The sequence below is a fragment of the Jaculus jaculus genome, chromosome 23, assembly GCF_020740685.1.
Source record: "Jaculus jaculus isolate mJacJac1 chromosome 23, mJacJac1.mat.Y.cur, whole genome shotgun sequence".
Taxonomy (NCBI): domain Eukaryota; kingdom Metazoa; phylum Chordata; class Mammalia; order Rodentia; family Dipodidae; genus Jaculus; species Jaculus jaculus.
Genome location: NC_059124.1, coordinates 9626541 through 9638143, shown reverse-complemented (window position 1 = coordinate 9638143; position 11603 = coordinate 9626541).

Genomic DNA, 11603 nt, shown 5'->3' with positions numbered 1-11603 from the left:
TTTTTTTTTTTTTTTTTATTCATTTGACAGAGAAAGAGGGAGAGAGAGAATGAGCGCACCAGGGCCTCCAGCCACTGTACATGAACTCCAGACCTGTGAGCCCCCTTGGGCACCTGGCTGACATGGGTCCTGGGGAATCGAACCTGGGTCCTTTGGCTTTGCAGGCAAACGCCTTAACCACTAAGCCATCCCTCCAGCCTGGCTTCCGGGTTTTGTTTTGTTTTTGAGACATGGTCTTATGTAGCTCACACTGCCTTCAAATTTACTATGTGACTGAAGATGACCTTGAATTTACGATGTTCTTGCCTCCATCTCCCAAGTGCTAGGATTACAGGCATTTGCCACCATGCCTGATTTTACGTGGTGTGAAGGCTGAACCCAGGTCTTCATGCATGCAAGGCAAAACCTGTACCAACAGAGCTACACTCCAGCTCAAGAGTTACAGTCTTCTAGCCCAGATGGGGTACCCAAGGGGCTGAGGGAGGAGGACCACAAGTCTGACGATAGCATGGATTACATAATGACGCTCGGGAGGCAGAGGCAGGAGGATTGCCGTGAGTTCGAGGCCACCCTGAGACTACATAGTGAATCCCAGGTCCCCCTGGACTAGAGTGAAACCCTACCTTGAGAAACCAAAAAAAAAAAAAAAAAAAAAAAAAAAAAAAAAAAAAAAGAAAGAAAGAAAGAAAGAAAAGAAAGGAGGAGCTGGGGAGATGGCTCAGTGGATAGGAGTGTCTGCTGCTCAAGCCTGAGGGCCTGAGTTTGGTCCCCAACACTCACAGAAGAAGCCAGGTGGGGCTGCACCTGCCTGTAGCCTCGACACTGAATGGGCAGAGAGGGACAGGAGGCCCCCTGAGGGCTCGCTGTTCAGCCCATCTCTAACCAAAGGACCCGCACACCAGGTTCCATCGAGAGACTCTGTCACAAGGAAGCAGGTAGAAGATCAGGGGAGGCGGACACATGCGTGCCACTCTGGCCTCTGCACACACGCACAGGGGGTCCCGAGAGGCCACTGGGGTTCAGTACCCAAGCCCCAGAAAAACAGAAGTGTATGGCTGCATAGATGTGTAACCTACCCGTGAGGAGCAGAGACCTGGAGCTCAAGAAAAAAACAGCAAGCTCCAGGGTCAGTCAGAGACTCTGGCTCAAGTAAGAAGGAGTGGAACAGTGATGGGGAGAACGCCCAGTGTTCCCGACTGGCCACTGCAAAAGAGCACACCCCACCACAGCAAGAGACAACACACACACACACACACACACACACACACACACACGAGCAAAGTTAGTTCAAGGACATCTTTGGTTACATAGTGAGGTCAAAGCCAGACGGAGCTAAAAGAAGCCTCACTTCAAACAAACAATAACAAATAATAGTAACAAAATGAAAAATAAAAGCCAGGCGTGGTGGCGCATGCCTTTAATCCCAGCACTCTGGAGGCCGAAGTAGGAGGATCACTGTGAGTTGGAGGCCAGACTGAGACTACATAGTGACTGAGGCTACATAGTGAATTCCTCCAGGTCAGCCTGGACTAGAGTGAAACCTTACTTTGCAAAACCAAAATTAATAAATGAAAGGAAAGATAAGAATAAGCAGTTTTACTACATTGAGATTCCATCTCACTCCTGTCAGATTAGCCACCATCATGAAAACAAATGATCATAAATGTTGGCGGGGATGTGGAAAAAAAGGAATCCTTCTACACTGCTGGTGGGAATGCAATCTGGTCCAGCCATTGTGGAAATCAGTGTGGAGGTTCCTAAAACAGCTAAAGATTGATCTACCATATGACCCAGCTATAGCACTCCTAGGCATATATCCAAAGGACTCATCTCATTTCCTTAGAAGTACATGCTCAACCATGTTTATTGCTGCTCAATTTATAATAGCTGGGAAATGGAACCAGCCTAGATGTCCCTCAACAGATGAGTGGATTATGAAGATGTGGCACATTTATACAATGGAGTTCTACTCAGCGGTAAAGAAAAATGAAGTTATGAAATTTGCAGAAAAATGGATGGACCTGGAAAGGATTATACTAAGTGAGGGAACCCAGGCCCAGAAAGCCAAGCGCCACATGTTCTCTCTCATATGTGGATCCTAGCTACAGATGATTGGGCTTCTGCGTGAGAATAAAAATACTTAGTAGCAGAGGCCAGTTAGGTAAAAAGGAGACATAAAGGATAGAGAAAGGAAGGGAGGAGGATACTTAATAGGTTGTATTGTATATATGTAATTACAATGATTGTAATGGGGAGGTAATATGATGGAGAATGGAATTTCAAATGGGAAAGTGTGGGGGTGGGGAGGGAGGGAATTACCATGGGATATATTTTATAATCATGGAAAATGTTAATAAAAATTTAAAAAATTAATTAATTAATTAAAAAAAATTTTTTTAAAAAAGAATAAGCAGTTTTAGACAGGCATGTTGGCATGCACCTTTAATCCTAGCACTTGGGGAGCAGAGGTAGGAGGATTGACATGAGTTCAATGCCACCCTGAGACTACATAGTGATTTCCAGGTCGGCCTGGGCTAGAGTGAGACCCTGATTCAAAAAACATAAAAAAATGAATTCATCCTGGACTACATAGCAAGTTCAGGCCAGCCTGAGCTACATGAGACACTGTCTCAATAAACAAAACCAGAAGCTGAAGAGATAATTCAGTGGTTAAGGAGCTTGCCTGCAAAGCTTAATGGCCCAGGTTCAATTCCCCAGAACCCACTTAAAGCCAAATGCACAGAGTGGTGCATGCATCTGAAATTCATCTGCAGGGGCTGAAGGCCCTGGCATGCCTGTTTTGTCTCTCTTTTCTATCTCTCTCTGCTTGCAAATAAATAAACAAATAAAAATTGTATTCTTTTATATAAAAAATATTGTATTGGTTTATTTATTTGAGAGAGATAGAAAGGGTGTTGTAGGGCCTCCAGCCACTGCAAACGAACTCTAGATGCATGTGCCACCTTGTGCATCTGGCTTACGTGTGTCCTAGGGAATCAAACCGAGGTCCTTTGGTTTTGCAGACAAGTGTCTTAACTGCTAAATCATCTCTCCAGCCCTCAAAATAGTATTCTTATCGGGCATTATGGTACACACCTTTAATTCCAGTACTTGGGAGGCCAAGGTAGGAGGATCAATGTGAGTTCAAGGCCAGTAACTATACAGTGAATTGCAGGTCAGCCTGGGCTAGAGTGAGACCCTACCTCAAAAAGGGGGGAGGCCAAGACTGGAGAGATGGCTTAGCGGTTAAGGCACTTTCCTGAAAAGCCTAACGGCCCAGAAGCCACACAAGCCAGATGCACAAGGGGCATATGTGTCTGCAGTTCATTTCCAGTGGCTAGAGGCTCTGGCGTGCCCATTCTCTTTCTTTCTCTCTCTCTGTCTCTCTCTCTCTCTCCCGCCATCTGACAAATAAATAAATAAAAGTAAAGTATTTTTAAAGATATTTATTTATTTGTGAACATAGAGAGAGTGCACACCAGGGCCTCTTGCCACTGCAAACACACTCTAGATGCATGTGCCCCTTTGTGCCTCTGGACTGACATGGGCGCTGCGGGATCAAACCCAGGCTGTCAGCTTCTGTAAGCAAGTACTTTAACCACTCAGCCATCTCCCCAGCCCCTGGTCTTTTAAAGAAAGTAGAGCAGACCCCCTGGGAGTACTTGCGGAGAATATAACTGTTGCTCTCCTTTGCTTAAGAAATATTCAGCATTGGGTCTGGAGAGATGTCTCAGTGGTTAAAGGCACTTGCTTGGAAAGTCTATAGGCCAGAGTTCAATTCCCAGCACCCGTGTAAAGCCAGATCCAAAGTGGTTCATGCGCGGCATGCGTATACCCATTTACATGCATACATAAATATTTTAAATATTTACTTATTTATTTGAGAGAGACAGAGACAAGGACACTCATTCTCTCCCCATTTCTCTCTCTCTCAAATAAATATTTCTATAAAAAGCCTATGGCTATGGCTGGAGAGATGGCTTTAGTGCTTAAGACACTTGCCTGTGAAACCTGAGGATTCACGTTCAACTCTTTCAGGTCCCATGTAAGCCAAATGCTCAGGGATGCAAGCACGCGAGGTCACACATGTGCACAAGGGGGCGCATACATCTGAAGTTCAATTACAGAGACACTGGAGGCCCTGGTGCATCAATTCAATTCTCTTAGCAATCAAGGCGCTTGCCTGCGAAGCCTAAGGACCCAGGTTTACTTCCCTAGTATCTTTGCAAACCAGATGCACATGGTGGTCCACGCGTCTGGAGTTTGTTTGCAGTAGCTGGAGGCCCTGGTGTACCCATTCTCTCTGTATGTCTGCCTCTTCCTCCCTCTCTCAAGTAAATAAATAAAATATTTTTAAAATTAATAAAGAATTATTTAAAAAACCTATTTTTAAAAAATCAGGGGCTGGAAGGATGGCTTAGCAGTTAAGACACTTGCCTGCAAAGCCAAAGGACCCAGGTTCAATTCCCTAGGACCCCCATAAGCCAGATGTACAAAGTGGCACATGTGTCTGGAGTTATTTGCAGTGGCTGGAAGCCCTGGCACGCCCATTCTCTCTCTCCCTCTTACTGTCAGATAAAAATAAAATTAGCCGGGTGTGGTGGTGCACGCCTTTAATCCCAGCACTCGGGGGGCAGAGGTAGGAGGATTGCTGTGAGTTCGAGGCCACCCTGAGACTACATAGTGAATTCCAGGTCAGCCTGGGCTAGAGTGAGACTCTACCTCGAAAAATCAAAATAAATAAATTAAGTTAAGAAAAAATCAAGATGGACTTGGTGGTGCACACCTTTATTCCTAGCACTCTGGGAGCAGAGGTAGGAGGATTGCTGTGAGGCCATCCTGAGATTTTATAGTAAATTCTAGGTGAAGTCTGGGGTACAGCAAGACCCTACCTCGAAAAGCCTATGGCTGAGGAAGTCATAAGCCCTAGCTGGTGGGGGGTGGGGAGGAGGGCAGATTGGAACTGGTACTGTTATCTGGCTAAATGCATATATATATACACACACATACATATACATACATATATATATATATATTTTTTGTTGTTGTTGTTGTTTGTTTGTTTTGTTTTGTTTTCAAGGTAGGGTCTCATTCTAGCCCAGGCTGACCTAGAATTCACTATTCTCAGGGTGGCCTGGAACTCATGGCAATCCTCCTATCTCTGCCTTCAGAGTCCTGGGATTAAAGGTGTGCGCCACCATGCCCGGCTCTAAATGCATATATTATGCCTACCAAACTGCCCTCTAAACATTTATGTTTATGCCCATTTGAATATTACTCTCACTTTTGGTTAGAGAAGCTTCTCTTTTCAGATGCCAATGACCACTGGGATGCCTCAACACTCGCCAAAGTGTTGAGAAGAAGTGACAGTGGAGTGGTCAGCACCAAGTGAGACGTCTCTCTCACACCCTCCAAGGCTCAAGAGACCATTGTGGAAGAGATGAGGGAAAGAATGCAGGGGCCAAAGGAAGGGGAGGAGCGCTTACAATACTGTCTTCCAGCCTGGAGAGGTGGCGCACGCCTTTCATCCCAGCACTTGGGAGGCAGAGGTAGGAGGATCACTGTGAGTTCGAGGCCACCCTGAGACTACAGAGTGAATTCCAGGTCAGCCTGGGACTAGGGTGAGACCCAACCTTGATACACCAAAAAAAAAAAAGGTGAGATTACTTAGGAAAAAGAAGAGGTGGTGGCATATACCTTTAATCCCAACACTTCAGGGGCAGAGGTAGGAGGATGGTTTTGAGTTCAGGGCTGGCCTGAGACTACAGAGTGAATTAAAGTCAGCCTGGGATAGAGTGAGACCCTACCTCAAAAAAAAAAAAAAAAAAAAAAAAAAACAAATATAAACAAAGCCGGGCGTGGTGATGCACACCTTTCATCCCAGCACTCGGGAGGCAGAGGTAGGAGGATCGCCATGAGTTCGAGGCCACCCTGAGCCTCCAGAGTGAATTCCAGGTCAGCCTGGGCTAGAGTGAGACCCTACCTCAAAAATCCAAAAACAACAACAAAAATAAATAAATGAATTAATTAAAATAAATAAATAAATAAAAGTGAGAGGGTCCCCACTGTTCCCATCCCAGACTAGTGAGCAGTTGTGGGTTTGAGGGCAGCAGAAAGAGAAGAAGCCTTCTTGCGGGGGGCGGGGGGGGGGGAGCAAGGTCACCTCGTCTGAGTGCGCCCCTTCCTCGCTCTTGGCAGCCCCAGCGACTCCCCCTCCCCACTGCCCTGGGTCAGGTCAGTTCAGGGGGCACTTCCCAGCCTCTGGCCCCTGCCCCGCCCCAAGACTGCGGCTCAGCGGGGAGGCTGCGGCCCGCCAGCCCCGCTAGGCTTGCTGGAGTGCTGGGGCTCCCGCCGGACCTGGGGCTCGCGGCTGCGCTCTCCTGTCTGTGCCCTGGGCTGCGGACACCCGCGCTGTGCCTGCCCTTCCTCGTCCTCCCCTGCCCAGGCCTCGCTTTGCAGACAGGCTTCCCAAGAAAACACAGGGAGGCCTCGAGGAGGAGGAGGTGGAGGAGGAGGAAGAGGACAAGGAGGAGGAGGTGGATGAGGAGGAGGAGGAGGACGAGGAGGTGGAGGTGGAGGAGGAGGAGAAGGAGGAGGAAGAGAAGGAGGATGAGGAGGAGGTGGAGGAGGAGGTGGAGGAGGAGAAGGAGGAGGAAGAGAAGGAGGATGAGGAGGAGGAGGAGGAGGAGGTGGACGAGGAGGAGGAGGTGGACGAGGAGGAGGAGGAGGAGGAGGACGACGAAGAGGAGGAGAACAAGGAGGAGGAGAACGAGGAGGAGGAGGTGGAGGAGGAGGAGGACAAGGAGGAGGAGGAGGACGACGAAGAGAAAGAGAACAAGGAGGAGGAGGAGAACGAGGAGGAGGAGGACAAGGAGGAGGAGGAGGACGAAGAGGAGGAGAACGAGGAGGAGGAGGAGAACAAGGAGGAGGAGGAGGACGAAGAGGAGGAGAACGAGGAGGAGGAGGAGAACGAGGAGGAGGAGGACAAGAAGGAGGAGGACGAGGAGGAGGAGGAGGGGAAGGAGGAGGAGGAGGACGAGGACAAGGAGGACGAGGACAAGGAGGATGAGGTGGAGAAGGAGGAGGAAGAGAAGGAGGAGGAGGAGGGCGAGCCCGGGCACCGCCATGTGCAGGGCCGGCCTGCAAAGGGAGAAAGGAGGTGAGGCCCATGCACAGAGAGAGAGAGAGAGAGAGAGAGAGGGAGAGAGATAGAGAGGGAGGGAGGGAGGGAGGGAGGGAGGGAGGGAGGGAGGGAGGGAGAGGAAGGGGATGCTACCAAGATGACAGCACACACCACACACCCCCCCCCCCAGGGCCTTGAGGTTCCTGCCAGCCTCACCTGGGCCCCCCAGGGACGACGGGGAGGGCAGAGCCCCACCACAGCGACAGTCTGTGGTCCCAAAGGCACTTTTATCTTTCCCCCCCATAGCCCGCGTCAGCCCACTCAAGCCTAGCCACGGGATGTGCCCCCAGCCACACGCCCCTCCACCACCGCTGGCTGGCTTCCTAGAGGCTGTGACTCTCTCAGCGACCCCTGTGGTTCGGTGGCTGTTCCTTTGCCTCCCGTGCCCGCGCAGATTGCCCCCAGTCCTTCCCTTGTCCTTGAAAGACAGACATAAACAGAGTTCAACCTTCAGGCCTCTGCAAACCCACCCCACTCCCAGCGCCCAAGCGTCTGATCTCCTGTCCCATTAAAGTTACTTCACCCAATAAGCGTTGGCCGAGTGTCTAAAGTGGGCCAAACACCCACTTCCAGCAAGTGCCACCCTACCCCTGTGGTCAAGGCCACTTCAAGGCTCTGCCTAGACGCAGGTGGTGGAGGAAATGAGTATTGAGAGACAGACTTTGCTGCAAGAGGCCCCAGGTTGAAAGCAGGCAGCGGCTCCTCACTATCTGGAAGCTTCTCAGAGCCTCCTTCACATGCAATGCAGGGAAGCCATTTTGTATCAGCCTGCGGCATCTAACACAGCCCTTGTCCTGTGAAAAGAAAAACCAAAACTGCCCCCCTTTAGCTGGGCGCCTTAAATCCCAGCACTCAAGAGCCAGAGGGAGGAGGATCACCGTGAGTTCGAGGCCACCCTGAGACTACGTAGTGCATTCCAGGTCAGCCTGAGCTAGAGTGAGACCCTACCTCGAAAAACAAAACAACAAACAAACAAAACACCTGCCCCTTAAGAGGAGGATATTCATTCAGAAAGAGCTGCCTCACTGAGAGGAATCTTTGAGTTACCAAGAATGGAACCTTTCTATTTTGAGGGATCAGATCTTGCCCCAGGAGACCGCTCTCCCAAAACAAGTCTGTGATTGGAAGGCAGAGAACACACAGGGTCACAACTTGGCCCATGTGGTCTTAGGAGAAGCCAGGAGGCTAGAACCAGATCAATCGTCTCAAGAAACATCAAGTCCAGCTTTACACCCACTCCCCCACCAACCCGCCAAGCCCATGGGGCTCTGCAAATCTTTCCACTTGCAAGCCTCCTGAGACTCATAAGACCTATTCTCCTAGAAGCCATATATATATATACACACATACCTTTTATCCTTTTATAGCATTTTAAATACAAAGAGCTTAGTTTCAAAACTTTTTAGAATTTTAGTGTCTCCATTTCCTTACTCAAACAAACTAAGGTAGAGGTACCCTTGGAAAATTGCTTTAAAAAAATCATAACGGGGTTGGAGAGATGGCTTAGCAGCTAAGGCATTGGGCTTCGAGGCCTAAGGACCCGGGTTTGATTCCCTAGGACCCACATAAGCCAGATGCACAAGGGGGTGCATGCATCTGGATTTTGTTTGCAGTGGCTAAAGGCCCATTCTCTCTCTCTTCTCAAATAAATAAATGAAATATATTTACATTTTAAAAAAATCATAACTGCTGGGCATGGTGTTGCACGCCTTTAATCCTAGCACTTGGGAGGCAGAGGTAGGAGGGTTGTCATGAGTTTGAGGCCACCCTGAGACTACATAGTGAAGTCCAGGTCAGCCTGGGCCAGAGTGAAACCGTACCTCGAAAAAAAAAAAAAAGACCTAAATATCAAGTCAGGCACAGTGCTGGCTAATGGTGTCCAGTTTAGCTCCAGCTACTGGGAAGGCTGAGGCCAGAGGATCATTTGAATTCAGGCGTTTGAGACCAGCCTAGGCAACACAGCAGGCCCCTGTCTCAAAAACAAATTAAAAATCCTAAAAACTCACAAAAGTAGGCAAAAGTTTTTAAATATACATAACACAAAATAGTTAAAAAGAAAGCCGTGCATGGTGGTGCGCGCCTTTAAGGCCAGCACTTGGGAGGCAGAGGCCTGAGTCTCCATAGTGAGTTCCAAGTCAGCCTGGGCTAGAGCGAGACCCTACCTAGAAAAAACAAAAACGAAAAAAAAGTTAAAAGGCCACATAGATCGTGTGGTTTATAGTAGACTGCAGGTTTAATCCTGGGTACAACTTTTTATTGAAAGTTGATTTTAGAAGAATTGCCTCTAGTTCACTCTGGGTTTTTTTATTATTATTATTATTTTAGTTTTTTATGTCTTCTCGCCCTTACTACTTGGCTTTTCTTTCTCGTTTTCTCTACTCTCCTTAGCTCTTTTTTGGCCTTTTCTCTCCTCCAGGCTTCACCTCCTCGCTGCTGCCTTGGGCCTAGCTACCTCCTTGCTCAGTTTCCCCCTCTCTGACCTTGCATCCCACTGTGTACACCTTGGAGGAGAACGTGCGGCTCTGGCCTGGGTGGAGAGGCAGAGGTAAGTGTGGCCGCGTCTTCTGTGTCCCGGTTCCAGCGGGAATCGCGGTGGTGGCCAGTTGTGGCTCAGAGCTGCACCCAGCACTTCTGGCTGTGTGCAGCCACGTAGCCACCCCTTGCAGCCCCCAGCCCAGAACAAAGCTGAGCGTGCCCTCTTACCTTTGGCCAGTCCCCTCCACCTTTCTTCTCACACAGATGCCTTGAAGGGACGGTTCACAGCTCTGCAGCCAGGTGCCCCGTGGAGAGAGCTCTGTTGGTTCTGCAGAGATGCGTGAGAGTGAAGAGACAGGAAGCCTGCTGGTGAGGCTCCTCTGCGCCCCAGGCCTGGGCCAGCCCCCAGCATCACCATCTGGGGCTGGAATCACTCCCCCACACCCCCAGGTTTAGGGAAGCTGTCTAAGTGAAAATAGAAGAGTCACTAAAGAGTGAGGGGAAGAAAGTGAAGATAGGAAAGGGGAGTTAAGCACACGAGGAGGCCGGAATGAGGAATGTCAATGCTGCTGTTTGTTGAGTGCAAGGTAAAGACGATGTTGTGATTCACACACATCCTACCTGCCGGCCTGAGCAGGGCATGGCGGTACTTAGCTGCAATGCCAGCACTTGGGAGGCTGAGGCAGAAAGATCACAAGTTCAAGGCTAGCCTGGGCTTTGTGATTCTTTCTCCCTCTCTCTGGTGGTTAGGCCAGTTCATTAAAGACAGTAATTAGCGCTGGGCCATGGCGGAGCACGCCTTGAATCCCAGAGGCAGGAGGCAAAGGTAGGAGGATTGCTGTGAGTTCGAGGCCGCCCTGAGACTGCAGAGTGAATTCCAGGTCAGCCTGAGCCAGAGTGAGACCCTACCTGGGAAAACAAGCAAAACAATAACAAAAGATGGGGATTAGCTAGAGGTGAGCAGTGGGGGCCGCAGTGGCTCACATTGTAGCTGAGGTCGGATTGGCATGGTTTGGCCTCATGCCATTCCTAGGGGCTGAGTGGATAGCTTACCAGCTGTCAGTAAGGTGCCAAAAGTATGGCTGGAGTCTTGTGTAAGTCTCTGCCATAGAGAAAAATACAGATAAGCCTTTTAGATTGGAAAGCGCATGGCCATTTGAGCAGTGATAAGCCCATACAGCCCTTCTGTCTTCAGTGAAAACTTGAGAGTAGCTGCAATAAACTCCAAAAGGCTCATTCCTCTATGGCCCTGGGGACGTCTGCACAATGCATGCCTCTAGGGCTGCCAGTGACAGAGTTCTCATGTCTGACCCAGTGTGACAGAACGTGCCTGGGCCCACAGGTGGACATTAGAGAGGCCAAGAGTGACCATAGGCTGCGCAGCTCCTCACATCCCAGTTTTCTCCAACCTAGATCTCTCATGAGCTCCACACAACAGTAGTCTATCTTGGGGCTGGAGAGATGGCTTAGCAGGTAAGGCATTTGCCTGCAAAGCCGAAGGACGTCGATTCGATTCCCCAAGACCCATGTAAGCCAGATGCACATGGGGGCGCGCGCATCTGGAGTTTGTTTGCCGTGGCTGGAGGCTCTGGCGCACCCATTCTCTCTCTCTCAAATAAATAAATTATATTAATTTATATATATGATATGATATATTATATATCATATATATTTACACACACATATATTTTAACTTTTTAAATTTTATTTTCAATTTATTTGAGAGAGAGATACAGAAATAGGCAGGTAAACAGAGAGATTTGTGCATTTGGCTAATGCGGGTCCTGGGGAGTAGAACCTGGGTCCTTTGGCTTTGTAGGCAAGCACCTTAATCACTAAGCCATCTCTCCAGCCCTAAAATATATTTTAAAAAAGATAATCTATCTTCCCAATGGACATCTTCACTTGGCTATTCCCCACATGTAGCAATTTCAACATGTCTCAA